Raw genomic sequence first — 16,409 nt, forward strand, 5'->3', positions numbered from 1 at the left:
CTAACCGACCTAACACACCGCATGACCGTGCCTACCCATCCTCTATGAAAACCCATTCGAACCAATACGGCCTCCAAAAAATCTCACTCAACCCGATCATACGCCTTCGCCATATCAAGCTTCAAAGCCAAATGTCCCCCACTACTCCTTGTGTTCTTCATATGATGAAAAAGTTCAAAAGCAACCAGAATATTATCGCTAATAAGCCTTCCAGAAGTAAAAGCACTTTGGTTCTCCGACACAATGTCTCCTAGAAACTGTTTCACCCTATTGGCTAAAACCTTAGACACCAACTTATAAAGCACATTACACAAACTAATTGCCCTGAAATCCACCATCTTATCAGAGCCTTTTTTTTCGGAATAAGGACAATAGTGGTATCATTCAAACTAGGCGAAAAGGGAGCGCCATTAAGAATATCTAACACTAACCTGATCACCGCAGGACCAACAATGTGCCAATATGTTTGATAAAAAAAACCGTTCATCCCGTCTGGTCCTGGCGCCTTCAATGGAAGCATCTGATTCAGCACAAAAAACACCTCCTCCCCTGTATAAGTTGCAGCCAACCATGCATTCATCTCCTCAGTAACCCGCCCTCCAACCACGCCTATTATATCATTGAATCCCACTGGAGCCTCTGACACAAATAGACCTTGAAAATAGGCTACAGCACAACGCGATACAGCCTCAGTCCCCTTAAGCACCCTCCCCTGCTCATCACACACCTTAGAAATAAAATTCTTCTGCTTCCGTCCATTAGCTATCTTATGGAAGAAACTAGAATTCCTATCTCCGTCACGCAACCAAATTGCTCGAGACCGCTGCCTCCAAAATAACTCCTCTTGTCGCAGCAAATGCGCAATTTCCGCAACCACCTGCTTCCTCTCTCGAACTCTCCCCGCACTCTTATCCCCTTCATTAAGAACCTTCAGCCTCTCCCTCTTTTTTGCAAGACTTTTAAGAACCTTGCCAATGCTAACTCCCTTCCAAGCAACTAACTCCCTTGTTCACCTTGCAATGTTCTCCAACAGGTCACCATCCCCCTCCCCTCACCCACGCCGAATAGCTTCCTCACACCCTTCTTCCCCTACCCATATATGCTCAAAACGGAAAATCTTCTTGCCCCATCCATCCTGCCCCCCACGGTTATCCCCCACAACTTTGATCGGGCAATGATCCGACCATTCTCTATTAAGATGATACAGTCTAGCATATGGAAACAGATCAAACCATGCCTCATTAGCCATAGCTCTATCAATACGAGACTGTCTGTTATCCTCACCAACCTGTCCATTATCAAAAGTAAACTCATAACCTTCCAAAGGAATATCACGAATACCAGCCTCATCCACAGCATCACGAAAATTATTCATCTGCCATTGCGCTCTCGACCCCCCTTTCATCTCCGTGGAATACAGAACTTCATTGAAGTCACCCATACACAACCAAGGACCATCCCCCTCTTCCGCCAACGCTCTTAGCAGCTGCCACGAAAGATGCCTATCTTGCACTGCCGGCCACCCATAAAAGCCAGTAACACGCCAGGACATCCCATTAAACTCAACATCAAAATCCATAAAATGGACCGAAGCCGCCCGCATGACACACGCCACCCCTTCTCTCCACAAGAAAGCAAGCCCGCCAGATCGACCCACACTATCTACAGACACCCCATCATATCCCTCTATTCTATTAATAATCCTACACATTTCACGACTACTCAATTTCGTCTCACACAGAAAAATCATAGTCGGGGCCTCCCGTCGGATAAGGTTCTGAAGCCCGCCTACTGAATCGGGGTTGCCCAACCCCCTGCAGTTAAGGCTCAACCAATTCATTGGGCCCGGCGGGGTTGATAACCATCAACCTCCGCCTCAGATATCAACACATCCCTGTGTAAAGCTGCCTTCTTTGAAACATCATCCTGACTGACCTCCTCCCGCCCACGCTTATTAAAATTATTTACCAGACTTTGCTCACAAGGTGAGGAGATAGCAGTAGTCCCTGCATTCACCTCACGCTCAATCCTTGTCCATCCCCGACCCCCACTCTTCGGCCTCTCCACATTACACTTGAACCCCGACCCCCTTCTCCCTAATCCCGCACCTACCATCACCATTCCCTAAAATCTTCGCCCCCTCCTCCCCTACAACGCCAGCTGTTTCAACCCTAGCCTCCCCCCTCCGCGGACCAGCCCTACTCCCCTCCTCCCCCTTTCTTTGTTCGCCACTAGTGAGCCCACCACCTAGCTGACCAAAATAACTCGCCCCAAACCCTTCATCCTCCACGTCCACCAACACACTACTAACCACCATCTCTCCTGACCCATCCTTCTTCTTCCCTACCCCAGACAGCGTGAATTTTTGTAGTTTTTCAATCATCGCCTGCTGTAGATACCTCATTTCTTCACCTCCCGCAAACCACCCGGTGATGATTGGGCCGCATGTTTGGTACGCGGGACGATTGGTGACAGTTCGTAAGATTATCGTCAAGTGATTGCTCAAATATTAATGTCTACCTCTTAGTTGTCATCTACGTCTCGATACGGTCGTTTTGACAGTAATTAGAGTACATTCGAAGTCCGGGCCTAAAACCGTCTCCATTTTCTGATAACCGTTAAAACCCTAGTCAGAATGTTCTGGAATGTTCCGGATATTTCTATTCCATATTTCACAAATTTTATCTTTTAGTAAGTAAATTCCCGTAAAATTCATATAAGATATTAAGGAAATCGAATTATTTCCGTCCTACCATAACTCAAACACGGAAATCTTTCTTCTCAGAGGAAACCACTTGGGAATAGACGCAAGCAGTGCTTTGCGCCTCTTCCAAGAGACGCAGCTGTCGCGCGCCTCTTCCCAGGCCCTTTTCTGCATGTTTCTCGTATCTTTTTTTTATATCTTTCCGAGACTCACTTCCAAAGAGTCTCCGAAACCCTAATTCCGTCACGTGATTAGTATAAATAGGAGCCTTCGCTCCTCATATTTCTCACGCGAGTGTCCGCCCTTCTCTTCTCCCTTTGCATTCTAGACTTTGTTCTTACTTTTTGGCGTCTACGTGCTTGAACTTTCGACCACGTAAGCTCGGATCCTTCTGAGTACCAGCCTCCTCGTTGCATGACCGACCAATTTGACCAACTACACATCAATCAACTTAATTACTTAATCATTTTCCTCTTACGAGGGCACTTTCTTTGCATTCGCGTCGAGCATCACTAATCGATATCTTAGTCCTTCTCGTTTCGTCAACATGTAAGTCTGAGGGTGTATAATCCTTATTTATTTATTGTATTTTAATTATTGTACCACAATTGTAAGATTTATGTCGAAAACACCATTAAAACCGATTTCTAAAACCGTGCTTTAAAACTCTTTTTTACGGATTTCCAAAGAGAGACGTCGAAAAGACGCAAAGAATCGCTGCGCCTATTCGAAGGAGCGCAGCACTGCCGCGCCCTTCGTGAGGTCGTCATGCGGTTCCTGCTTATTTTCTTCTTCTTCCGTCCTCTGTAATTCGTGCTTGTTTGTTTCCCTTTGTTTATTTCGTTGATTCTTCATTACAATAGCATAATAATTCACATGTATATCATTAATCATCATCATTAACATGCTTTAATCATCACAAATCCGACTTAAATCCCGAGTAATCCAATATTTGCGGGTTTTCGTCATTAAATTCAATTCCGGGTTGTAGAGATTCAATTTGTTCATATTGAGTTTCTGGAATTCGTCTTTGATATAGTTTTCATCTGCTTATTCATGTGTTCGTCGCATATTTGTCATCAATCCATCGTATCTAACCTAGTTAACTGATTTAATTCGTAGGACTCATTAATATTTTTCACTTCTGTCATTATTCCACCATATAAATAATCCGTTTGCATCCGTCTCATTCATGTTTTACTGTTTTTATGACCCATTCATTTGTTAAATAACATGTTAATCACTTTCATCCGAGTAAATAATTTAATTGATCATTAAAATCACCAATTGACATTAACGGCTTGCAATTACGGCTTCACAGCCAGAACTGAGCCAAGGAACAGACGCGCAGCGTCACGCGCTTATTCCAAAAGACGCAGCTCTTGCGCTGCTCTCGGCCGAGTTCGTCTCAACTCCGTTTCTGCCTTGACGTAGTTTAATTAACGTACGTATTAATTAACTATTAACCGTAATATCGCTAATTCCTGTTCGTTAATTTATTCTTTTATCTTTTTTTCTCCAATTATCCGTTTTAAAGGTATTTTCGACATAAATCGTCTATCCCAATGTAATTATTGTAATTTTCATTATTGTAATTTATAATTATTGTATTTCTTTTATTGCTTGTATGTTTCACATGTAAATGAGCATTAAATCCTACTTCGACCAAATTGTATGCTAATTACGTGTCAACCGACTTAGTTAATTTTCACATGTTAGGATTAATCTATGGATGTTGCATTGCATGCATATAGCCGACGATATATCAAGTACGAATAACTTCCCTAATCATTAGTAGAGGCCGCTATCAAGGCGGGCGGGATTAGGTGTTCGATCAAAAGAGCTTCCTAATACGTACCCTCACCCCTTACTCCAGATATCTGTGAACACCCGTGTTCATTGGCATCCACGAGAGTCATTCTAGACATAGAATGCTAAGGGTAACGATTGCCTAGTGTTCATGTCTTTACTTTGTGTCTTGACATGACACGAGGTACTCGAACGGTTCCAATTTCCCATAAAAATTGGTGGCGACTCCATACAAAATGCAAACGCTTGTTTCCCAAGCGCCCCCGTGGCCCCCGCTGTCCACAGTTTGGCGACTCCGCTGGGGATAATACACTTACGTGTAGCCAAAAGGGTGAAACTTGAACAAGGTTAGGGAATAGTTTGTACAAGACAATTATCGGTTTTCATAACTCGGTCTTCCTAGACCGTTTTATTCGGCCTTCCTAGGCCCAACCCAACCCATTCGACCAATCGTCCCGTCTAAACGGTCCTAATTCTTATTTGGGCCTAAGGATGGATAGCGATTGACGTCATCCATACCATGATGCTTACTCTTGTTTGTATCAAGGGCCTTCACTACTTGAGGAAATGGACTAGGAATCGGCCTTACTCTTGTTTGGCACGAGCCTCTCCACAGACTTCGGGTTTGATGGTTCGGTATGGCAACCCACCTTTTAAACCAAATCCCTTTTAAATGCACTCAGCATCCCGTTATAATGCTTGTATAAATATGCATACCTTACGTGATCACCATTTCTAAACAAAACCATGACGATTTTTCAAAAGATCAAAACCCCTTTTCAAACAAGAATTTCGAAATAGGCTCTTAATTAGCGCAAAACCCGGTCAAAACTCTGTCCGTTTGTCGCGTCAAAATTCGGGCCACAAGCCCATTTCAAAACCTCACTTCAAGTCCACTCCTACAACTACACTACAGTTGACTAGGACACACATTTTCAAAGGCCTTGTCTTTCTTCAAAACTCACTCAACACAAGTGGCACACACCCACTTCACGAGTCAAAACTTTTCCTCTTTTAGCAAGTGTGATAGAATGGTCGATCGTGTTTTGATTCGTCGCCGATCTCTTATCCAGTTTCCAAGATGCCCGGATCAAGTGATGAAGCAAACTTCAACCAACTTCAGAATAGTAATGACCGAATCCTAGCCGCGCTAGCCCAAATGCAATCTACTCAAGAACAAACCTATGACCGCCTTGAGCTCATCGAAGGCCGTATCTATGCCGTAGAGGGAAGGTTGCCTCCTCTTGAAAGTGAAGTACTACGTAACTCCGATGATGAATCTAGGGATGAGAATGCTCTCATGGGGACGATCGCAATGAGAAAAGACTCCAATACCTAGAGGAGCAATTGATGTACCTTAAGGGGATGACATTTATAGGGAGAACAATCGCAAGTATGAAGCCGTCAATTCCAAATTGCCAACTAACTTTAACATGACGGATATCCCTAAGTTCAAGGGACACGAGAACCCGTTAAACCACATCCGTGCCTTCAAGGATTACATGTCTATCAAAGGCATCAAACCCGAGATGTTCTTAAGGATCTTTCCTTCATCTCTTGACACCATCCCGAAGCAATGGTTCTACACTTTAGATCACAAGAAGGTCGCCACTTGGGAAGACGCCGCAATCGAGTTCTCTAAACAATATGCGGATAATGCCGAGATCCAAGTCAACATGCGTACTCTAGAGGTTCTTACCCAAAATGACAAAGAAGGATTCACCGACTTCCTAAGTAGGTGGAGGAAGACTAGCACTCAACTAGTTGAACGCCCGGATGAGGCTACTCTTGTGGAGAAGTTTGTGGATAATCTCAAGCCCATATATGCCAACCATTTGAGATACCAAAACATCAAAACCTTCAAAGACTTGACCGTACTAGGAACAAGGATTGAAGACGACATCCGTAAAGGACTCTTGTCCAAAACGGTAAGCCGAGGATATCAAGGGTCCACAAGTCGTTCATACGGCTCTACTAGCAAGACCGATGAAGTTAACCTTCTCGAGCCATCCAAGAAAACTACCCCACCAAGGAAATTCACAAACCTTGGGGACACTTACTCCAACGCTCTAAAAAGGCTAATGAAGCAAGGTAAACTCCAACCCATTGGACCTACTCCCGAACCCGAGAGGAAGTCCAAGTTTTGGGATGAAAATTCGTACTGTGAATACCATAGGGGCAAGGGGCACGACACAGAAAAATGCTACAAGTTGAAAAACGTGCTTCAAGACATGATTGAAGATGGTCGACTCCCAATACCACCGGGAGGTAAGCCCAACAACACTCAGAATCCTCTTGGAGTTCTAGTGATCACAAGTGATGAATCTACCTTAGATTGCTCACACCTCATTTCTCCCACCGAAAATGAAATTCATGCAATCGAGAATGAAGGGCTCTACTCTACTATCTCCCCTACCATTTCCGACTTCATCACATGGGCAAGGAGTGTAGATAGACAAGTTTGGGAACTAGAAAGCATGGTAACAACCTTACGCAATCCCAACGCAATACCCGAAGAACGTGTACCATTGATCTTCTCTCAAAATGCCCATGCTCGAACCTCATAAACATCCCCAAACAATTCCCCAGATGCTGAGCATTCAAGTGACTTGTACGCCCCGCAATGGGAAGGTCATATATCCTCGTCCATATGGAAAAAAAATAAAGAGAAGCGTCAGAGACCTTACACGATTGATTCGGCACATCGAAACACCACATGAATTTATCGAAATGCCACGGCTGCCCCTCAATCACCTTTGCCCTATCCCGCTCTCCGCCAAATCGAAAGATAAAAGTTTTTTCCTTCGAGTCGATAACATTTCCTATAATAGCTTTTGACGGATTCTAGAGCTTGATAATTGTGTCTATGGCTGCTTTCACATTGATTGCCCTCGTCGCCCACAACTTTCCAATAAGAAGAATCTTTTCCTCATTAACTTCCGAATCTTCACCCTCCTCCCATTCGAACAGACTTTCCTTCGACCCTATAAGTTCTTTCCCGTCCCGATGATGGCCCTGTGATCCGTTCTCCATTAGCAACTGCAAACGAAATCAAAAACAAAACAAAAAAACGAACTTGCAAACCCAACTCACGATCAAAAACCGTGAGCAAAGCCTCGAGAAAGAGGAGAAAACGAAGAAAATTAGACAGAAGACAAGGATTTTTTGACAGTAGCCCTATGAAACCCTAGACATATCGTTATTTGGCATACCAATTGAAATAATGTTAAAAAGGGAAGATCTTAGACTGTGGTTAACACTCTTGCAGAAGGGATTCTCAACCATAACTTGGTGAATATTGTTAACACTCTTGCAGAAGGGATTCTCAACCATGATCCAAGGAGACCACCCCATAGAGGCAAAGGCAGGGGTAGGGGCTTTGTTGGAGTAGGAAGAGGACAACAATACTACTAAGAACAAGAGGAGGATCTCTTCTCAGATAGTGATGAATCTATGGCAGATGACATCTACATGGAAAGAGACAAAGATATAAAGGTAGAAATTCCTGATTTTCATGGTAGTTTAAACCCTGAAGATTTATTAGAGTGGATTAGAACTGTTGAGAGAGTTTTTGAGTTTAAAGGATATACTGACAGGAAAGCTTTCAAAGTTTCTATCCTTAAATTCAAGGGCTATGCCTCATTTTGGTATGAAACCCTGAAAAATCAGAGAATTAGAGAAGGCAAGGAACCCATTAAATCTTGGCTAAAACTTAAGAAGAAGTTGAAAGATAAGTTTATGGCTAAAGATTACACACAGGACATATTCATTAAGTTAACCCAACTAAAGCAAGACCAACAATCTGTTGAGTCTTACCTAAGGAGCTTTGAACAACTTACCCTGCAATGTGAGATTACTGAAAAACCTGAACAGAAGATTGCTAGGTTTTTTGAGGGCTTAGATCCTAAGATTGCTTTGAGGCTTAGAATGCAGCAGGTTTGGTCCTTTGATGAGACAGTGAACCTGGCATTGAGGATTGAAAAGATGGGAAAGGCAAAGGTTACTGCTTCCAAACCCATCACCAGACCTACTTTCAAACCTTTTTATGGGGTTAGGATTGGAGAGAACCCAAAGCCTGCAACCCAACCAACACCAGACAAGGGAAAGAGTCCTATGAATCCTAAAACTAACCCACCTATGACTAATGGGAAGATTAAATGCTTCCAATGCCAAGGGTATGTCCATTTTAGGAAGGACTGTCTTTCTAAGAGAGCCTTGACAGCAATGGAGGTAGAACAATAGGAGAGGGAAGGTTTGGTTCAATATGAGGAAGATGAGACCCTGATATTGGAAGAAAGGGAGACTGAGGAGGAACCAGAATAGGAGCAAGTTGTGGCCCACCCTGATACAGGTCACAGCTTGGTCTTATGGAGAGTTATGCATTCCCAACACACACCTTTGGAAGCTGATCAAAGATCCCTGATCTTCAGAACTAGATGTACAGTTCAGGGAAGGGTTTATAACCTGATAATAGATGGGGGGAAGCTGTACAAATGTGGCATCAAATGCTATGGTTAACAAGCTCAACTTGACAACTCAAGAGCACCCAAATCCTTACAAGTTGAGATGGTTGAACAAAGGAGCAGAAGTAAGGGTGGACAAGCAATGTTTGGTTCCATTTTCTATTGGAAAGGTATATAAAGATGAAGTCTTGTGTGACATTGTTCCAATGGATGCCAGCCACTTGCTCTTAGGGAGGCCATGGGAGTATGACAGGAACACCACTCACCATGGGAAGGATAACATCTATAGTTTCAGATATGAAGGAAAGAAGGTCACCTTGACCCCATTGCCACCTAACCAGAGGAACTATAGAAGTCCAAGTATGCTAGAGGAGGTCAATGGTGTGCTATTTTTTTCTGAAGCAGCCATGATTAGAGAAATGAAGCAAGACCAGCCTATCTGGGTATTATTATCTAAGGAAATAAGCAAGGAAGAAAGCCCTGAAATGCCTGCTAAGGTCAAGCCATTAATTCAGAGGTATAAGGAGGTATTTGCAAGGGAGATGCCTAGTGGGTTGCCACCATTGAGAGGCATTGAGCACCACATAGACCTTGTTCCAAGCTTAGTGCTTCCTAATAGGCCAGCTTACAGATGTGATCCTGCTGCTACCAAAGAATTACAAAGTCAAATTGAGGAACTTATGAGCAAAGGATTTGTCAGGGAATCCCTCAGTCCTTGTGCAGTCCCTGCTCTACTTGTTCCAAAGAAGGATGGGACATGTAGAATGTGTACTGACAGCAGGGCCATCAACAACATTACTGTCAAGTACAGGTTCCCAATCCCAAGGTTGGATGACATGTTAGATGAGCTTAGTGGTGCCATGGTATTTTCTAAGATTGATCTCAGGCAAGGGTACCACCAAGTCAGGATAAGAGAAGGAGATGAGTGGAAAACTGCCTTCAAAACTAAACATGGACTGTATGAATGGCTTATGATGCCATTTGGTCTTTCTAATGCACCAAGCACTTTTATGAGATTAATGACAGAGGTGTTAAGGCCATGTTTAGGCAAATTTGCAGTGGTCTACTTTGATGACATCTTGGTTTGCAGCAGCAGCAAAAGTGAATACCTGAAACACCTTGAAGTTATGTTCAGGATCCTCAGGGAACAAAAGCTGTTTGGCAAGCTGGAGAAGTGCACTTTTATGGTTGAAGAAGTGGCATTCCTAGGGTATATTATCTCTGGGAGGGGCATTACAGTTGATCAGGAAAAGGTTGAAGCCATTCAATCATGGCCAACTCCTAAAACAATCACTAAGGTGAGGGGGTTCTATGGATTGACTTCATTTTATAGGAGATTTATCAAGAACTTCAGCTCATTTGTTGCTCCAATCACTGAGTGTATGAAGAAGGGAGAGTTCCATTGGATTGAGAGTGCTCAGCAGTCCTTTGAAAAGATTAAGAAGTTGATGTATGAGACTCATATCCTGAAATTACCAGACTTTGATCAACTCTTTGAAGTGGAGTGTGATGCCAGTGGTGTAGGCATTGGTTCAGTCCTGATCCAGGCTCCGAAACCTGTAGCTTATTTCAGTGAGAAATTGAATGGAGCTAAATTGAAGTATTCTACCTATGACAAAGAATTTTATGCAATTATCAGGGGCAGTCATGCATTGGAGTCATTATTTGAAACCAAAACCATTTGTGTTGCATTCTGAACATGAAGCTTTGAAGTATATAAATGGCCAACACAAATTGAGTCACAGGCATGCCAAGTGGGTAGAGTATTTGCAATCCTTTACATTTTCCAGCAAGTATAAGGAAGGGAAACAAAATGTAGTGGCAGATGCTCTATCAAGGAGGCACTCTTTGCTGTCAGCTATGGAAAACAAGGTTCTTGGTTTTGAATTCATGAAAGAAATGTACAAGGAGGACCCTGACTTCTCTGAAGAGTGGATCACACAAGTTGAGGGGCATAGAGTCCTAGGGAACAAATATCTGCTACAAAATGGGTTTTTATTCCGAGGCAACAAGCTCTGTGTGCCAAGGGGTTCCTACATGGATATCCTGATCAGGGAAGTCCACTCAGGAGGCTTAGGGGGACATTTTGGTGTTCAAAAGACACTGGACATATTGCAGGAACAATTCTATTGGCCAAAGATGATGGGAGATGTCCAAAGTATTCTCAGTAGATGTTCAGCATGTCAAATGGCTAAGAGTTCTTTCCAGATTGGTCCATATACTCCATTGCCAATACCAAACAAGCCCTGGGAAAATGTGAGCATTGATTTTATTGTTGCATTACCAAGGACACAAAGGGGAAAGGATCCAATCATGGTTGTTGTTGACAGGTTCAGTAAAATGGCCCATTTTATAGCTTGCAAGAAAACATAAGATGCTGCAAGTGTTGCTGAACTATATTTGAAGGAAATTGTGAGGCTTCATGGATTTCCAAAAACAATTGTTTCAGATAGAGATACAAAATTCATGAGCTACTTTTGGAAAACTCTATGGAAGCTGCTCAAAACTAAGTTGTTGTTCAGTACATCCCACCACCCTCAAACAGACGGCCAAACTGAGGTCACTAACAAAACATTGGGTAGGATTATGAGATGTCTTGTCAACAAGAGTCTAAAAGATTGGGACATCAAGCTAGCAGCAGCAGAATTTGCCTTCAATAGATCACCATCAACTGCTACTGGTCACAGTCCTTTTGAGGTTGTCTATGGGATTAATCCTCTAATGCCTATAGACCTGTCCTCTGTGCCAAGAAATGAGATGAATTTTGATGCTAAGGTCAGGGCAGAACAACTACTGAAACTCCATGAGACTTTGAAAAGGGAAATTGAGAAGGCCAATGAGAAATACATGAAACAGTCCAAGGTGCATCAGAAGAAGAAAGAATTTGTTCCAGGGGATTTGGTCTTGGTTCACTTAAGAAAAGAGAGGTTTCCGGCAAAGAGGAAGAACAAATTAATGCCTAGCGCTGATGGCCCCTTTGAAATTGTTGAGAAAATTTGCCCAAATGCCTATAAGGTGGATCTACCAGAGGAGTATGAGGTGCATGGTACTTTCAATGTGGGTGATCTAAGTCCATATTATGAAGATGCTGAAGAGGAGGAGCCACCAGGATTGAGGACAAGCCATGTTCAACCAGGGGAGGTTGCAGCAGGAGCCACTGACTAGTTCACCTCACATCAACCAGCAAGCCAAGGCAACATCACACCAGTCTCAGGAACCAGTCCAGCAGAGCTAAGTTTAGTGGCCAATAAGTATGTGTACAAGCCCAACCACCAGCTACCACCATGGCCAGCTGGTTTGCCACTGAATTAGGCTCAAAAAAGTCCTAGGGGTTTAAGGGTAAATCACAATTCAAGTCCCGAAATTGAGCCGATGGATCGGAAAAAAATGACAAAAAGAGCAAAAGCAATCTTTCCATTTCTAGCTAAACCATGAGGAAAAGGCAGCTAAAGGACTTTTGGCTTTCTCACCATTTACCAGATGCAACCTAGAGCCAATTTTAATGCCAAGGACCCAATCATTTCGTCCTCAAGTGCCTACACACAACAGAAAAAAGCGGATAAAGAAAGGACCACAACATGTCACTGTCATCTGCATTTCTCTTTTGTTTTCATTCCAGTTTACAATTAAGAGCTTTTAAACCGTTGTAATATTGTATTTGGACTCTTGTCAGTATGTGAGGAAGGATCCTGACCCTTGGATATAGTTTCCTTTCAAGTTTGCAACCTAAAAATGCCTATATAAGGACCTTGACTCAGACTGTTGTAAGACAGCTGATTTATGAATGAAACCTGAGAATTCTCTCAAATTTGAACCTCTTAATCTTGTGCTTAGTCTGTAGATTAGAGTCAGGCTTGATAACAACATGTGCTTAGACTGTGGTTGTTGATTAAGTACCTATAAGTAGAGTTTAAACATTCATGTGCTGAGTCTGTGGCTTGTTTAGCTTTGATGTTGTTTCACTTGAGATTTTCCTGTGTAAATTTGTGGATTTTCTCAGCTTAAGTCCCCTCAAATTATTAACTTATCTCCCTGTGAGTATTCTATAGGTTATTAGTTGATAATTATATCCAAAGGTCCTTACTTTCAGTCACCCTCTCAAAACTGTTCCATTTACAGTTTTTTGTGCCTGTCAGTCAGATTCAGTTGAGCTTTAAAAATACTTTAATTCCCTCAAAAATCCTGGAATTTTGCTCAGAGCTAGATCTTATATTAAAGTTGACTACTGCCAAGTTTTATGATTTTAGAAGGTCATTTAATAATTTTAATAAATAGCACAAGTTTATTGCATTCCTGATAAACTGTCTTTGATTTACTGAGTTGTTTGTTGTAGTTGTCTAAACCCTTGGATATTACACTCCAAAGGTACTGGTTATTATTTGTTCTTTTATATAGTTTCTCTTATCATACACCAATTTCAAGTAAGATATCACGTTAGTCATCTGAAGTACTACCACTGGAAAAGTCAAGATCAAATTTGTAGTGTTACTTTTGAATGGAAAGTGATTTGGCTTCAGTTGCTACATATCGTGCAGGTAGTGAACGAAATGGGGCCACATCGACATGATGGTGTAGGCGGCATTGCTCACGTATTTGCTGCACAGGTTGATGAGTAAGTCACCGGTGCTATCACGCAAATGTGATCTCCATTGTTCATTTTAGGTCCTGACATCTTTCTTTTTCAATATTGTATATCTACATTATTCTGTCTAATTATTATCTTTACTATTTTTCTGATATGTTTTACTAGATAATCTTTAAGATATTGTTGGGTAAAGGACGTGCTGCAGTAGACGTATGAGTGAATTACCCAAGGTACTATGTTATATGTTCTTCTTTATTATTGCTGTGTACTATGAAATTTGTTTATTATATGTCGAATTATTTGTTCTGGATTTGAATTAGTTTTGTTTATAAAATTGTGTAGTAATGTCAAGATCTGAACTTCAGTGTATGATTTCAAAGCGGAAAGGGCTTCATTTGTGACGACATTGGAGGAGGGGACAAGATTTCATGCGATGGAGGTGAGAGTGGCAGCGAATGCGGTGGCGCACGATTGAGGTAGTGCTGGTTGTTTTTAGTGGTTTTGTTTTGATATTTTCTGTTTTCATCTAGGTTTGGCAAAACAAGTTCTTTTGTTGCTAATTTATATGGATGTTTAGAGTAGAGGTGTTATTTGGTTATTGATTGTTATGGATAAAGTAAGTCAAATTTTGGATGGTTGATTTGGACCTAGAAAATGTAATAAAGCAGAAATGGGGGATTTAGGCGCTTGTTTTTCTGCTTTTTAGAAATGAATCAATCGAATGGAGCTGAATGAATCAATCAATCGAAATGAAATAATCGAATCAAATCGAATCGAATGGAGCCGAATCGAATCGAATCGAATCGAATCAATCGAATCGAATGGAGCCGAGTAATCGAATCGAATCGAATGGAGCTGAAATTTGAACTAAGCTGATTAGAGCTAAATTGAACTGAAATAATATTAATATTAATATTAATATTAATACTAAATATAAATAATAATAATAATAATAATAATAATAATAATAATAATAATAATAATAATAATAATAATAATAATAATAATAATAATATTATTATTATTATTATTATTATTATTATTATTATTATTATTATTATTATAGGTATTAATATTAATAATAATATTAATATTATTATTATTATTATTATTATTTGATGGGGCATATTCTGCACCCGCTGACCGAGTCAACATATTGAGCAAGGTCAAAGACAAAAGACAACAAGTCAACGTACTAAACAACAGAATCGACGCGACTGTTTACCGGCTTTGTCACTGGTCTCGATCCGGCACCTAGCCGTCCGAGAAGCACATCCGCGTACTCACATCCAGTCCCCTCGGCATGGAGTCAACCAGGCCTGGCTGCCGTGGGGTCCCTCCCTCGGGTAGAATGTCTTTCCACCGCTAGCCACTTGGCCACTTGGCCACTACGTGACAAAAGGTGAAAGCCTATAAATATTCCTCAATCCTCATTGAGAAAATGATCCACAATTCATCCTAAAACTCACTATTAATCTGGTATAAACTCCCTTAGGGGGTGTTTGGTTCAACTCATAAAGGTATGAGGTATGGGTTTGGAATGAGCCAAACCCATACCAAGTGTTTGTTTGGCAAAAATAGAGGTTTCATACCCATACCTCAAACCCATGAGGTATGAGTTTCTCATACCCAAGGGGGAAGGTGGGTATAAGATTGATACCCATGGGTATCAAGTATTAAAACCAAAAAACATGAAAAAAACTTAGGCGTTGTTTGGTAAACGGTATATTGACCAATTTTTAGCATATTCAAGGGTTTTAGCATGTTTGACCAATCAATATGCTAACTTTAGTGTTTGGTAAACAGCATATTGAAACAGCATATTTGGGGTCAATATGCTGCTTACCCCAGCATATTGGTTAGCATATTGGCTCTGTTTGGTAAACAGCGGATTAATTTCAGCATAAGCAGATTGCAAAAGCAGATTATAAATGGCAGATTTTATCAGAAGGTTTGACTAGCATATTATAATTAGCAGAATTAATTTGAGTGTTTGGTAATTGGCAGATTACGATTGGTAGATTGTTACTTTTCTTTGTAAAATGGAGAAAAATTTCCTATTTTACAATATGCTAACCAATATGTTGGCGTAAGCAGCATATTGTAAAACAGCATATTGACCCCAAATATGCTGTTTCAATATGTTGTTTACCAAACAGTAAAATTAGCATATTGATTGGTCAAACATGCTAAAACCCTTAAATATGCTAAAAATTGGTCAATATGCTGTTTACCAAACAGCGCCATTGTAAAATAGGAAATTTTTCTCCATTTTATAAAGAAAACTAACAATCTACTAATCGTAATCTGCCAATTACCAAACACTCAAACTAATTCTGCTAATTATAATATGCTAGTCAAACCTTCTAATAAAATCTGTCATTTATAATCAGCTTTTACAATCTGCTTATGCTGAAATTAATCCGCTGTTTACCAAACAGGGCCTTAAATGAAACATTTTAAATGAATTTTTTTTTACATTTATTTGATCAACTCTTCATTTTCATGATTTTTTAGTATCAAAAATAATTATTTTTAATGTTGTATTTTAGATTTTTTTTAACTTTGATGAAGTTTGATCTCATTCCACCCAAAATTGAAACAAACACATGGTATGAGAAATCAAGTTTCAAACCCATACCACCCGGGTATGATTCCTGATTCAAAACCCATACCCACGCGCGAACCAAACACTCCCTTATCTCTCTACAATATACTTTGCCAAGTAACACACAACTTAATCTCTTTAAGTTTACTGACTTGAGCGTCGGAGAGAGTACGCTCGGTACCAAGTCGAGCCCTCAGTTTGTTCATCTTAAACAGGAAAGAGCGAAAGAAAGAGTCAAGC

Source organism: Silene latifolia, chromosome Y (assembly GCF_048544455.1).
Source record: "Silene latifolia isolate original U9 population chromosome Y, ASM4854445v1, whole genome shotgun sequence".
In the NCBI taxonomy this organism is placed as follows: Eukaryota; Viridiplantae; Streptophyta; class Magnoliopsida; order Caryophyllales; family Caryophyllaceae; genus Silene; species Silene latifolia.